Source organism: Ovis aries, chromosome 24, assembly GCF_016772045.2.
Source record: "Ovis aries strain OAR_USU_Benz2616 breed Rambouillet chromosome 24, ARS-UI_Ramb_v3.0, whole genome shotgun sequence".
Lineage (NCBI taxonomy): Eukaryota > Metazoa > Chordata > Mammalia > Artiodactyla > Bovidae > Ovis > Ovis aries.
In genome coordinates, this window is record NC_056077.1 from 14,346,839 (window position 1) to 14,348,112 (window position 1,274).

Here is a 1,274-nt window from a genome sequence, read left to right on the forward strand (position 1 = left end):
TAATTTCTTGATTTCTCAGTTCAGTTGCTTGGTCATATCTGACTCTTTGTGACCCCATGGACTGCAGCATGCCAGGCTTTCCTGTCCATCACCAACTCCCAGAGCTTACTCAAACTCATGTCCATCGAGTTGGTGATGCCATCCAACCATCTCATCCTCTGTTGTCCCCTTCTCCTCCTGCCCTCAATCTTTCCCAGCATCAGGGTCTTTTCCAATGGGTCAACTCTTTGCATCAAATAGACAAAGTATTGCAGTTTCAGCTTCAGTATCAGTCCTTCTAATGAATATTCAGGACTGATCTCCTTTAGAATGGACTGGTTGGATCTCCTTGCAGTCCAAGGGACTCTCAAGAGTCTTCTCCAACACCACAGTTCAAAAGCATCAGTTCTTTGGCACTCAGCCTTCTTCACAGTCCAACTCTCACATCCATACATGACCACTGGAAAAACCATAGCCTTGACTAGACGGAACTTTGTTGGCAGAGTAACGTTTCTGTTTTTCAATATGCTATCTAGGTTGGTCACAACTTTCCTTCCAAGGAGTAAGCGTCTTTTAATCTCATGGCTGCAATCACCATCTGAAGTGATTTTGGAGCCCAAAAAGATAAAGTCTGACAGTTTCCACTGTTTCCCCATCTATTTCCCATGAAGTGATGGGACCAGATGCCATGATCTTCGTTTTCTGAATGTTGAGCTTTAAGCCAACTTTGTCACTCTTTCACTTTCAAGAGGCTTTTGAGTTCCTCTTCACTTTCTGCCATAAGGGTGGTGTCATCTGCGTATCTGAGGTTATTGATATTTCTCCCGGCAATCTTGATTCCAGCTTGTGCTTCTTCCAGCCCAGTGTTTCTCATGATGTACTCTGAATAGAAGTTAAATAAGCAGGGTGACAATATACAGCCTTGATGTACTCCTTTTCCTATTTGGAACCAGTCTGTTGTTCCATGTCCAGTTCTAACTGTTGCTTCCTGACCTGCATATAGGTTTCTCAAGAGGCAAGTCAGATGGTCTGGTATTCCCATCTCTTTCAGAATTTTCCACAGTTCATTTTGATCTACACAGTCAAAGGCTTTGGCATAGTCAATAAAGCAGAAATAAATGGTTTTCTGGAACTCTCTTGCTTTTTCCATGATCCTCTTACCTCAGAAAGAAAACTGGGGACTTTCCTGGGGGTCCAGTGGTTAAGAATCCATCTGCTAGCGCAGGGGACATGGGTTTGATGCCCCCTGCAGGAAGATCCCATGTGCTGCAGGGCAACTAAACGCGGGAGTCACA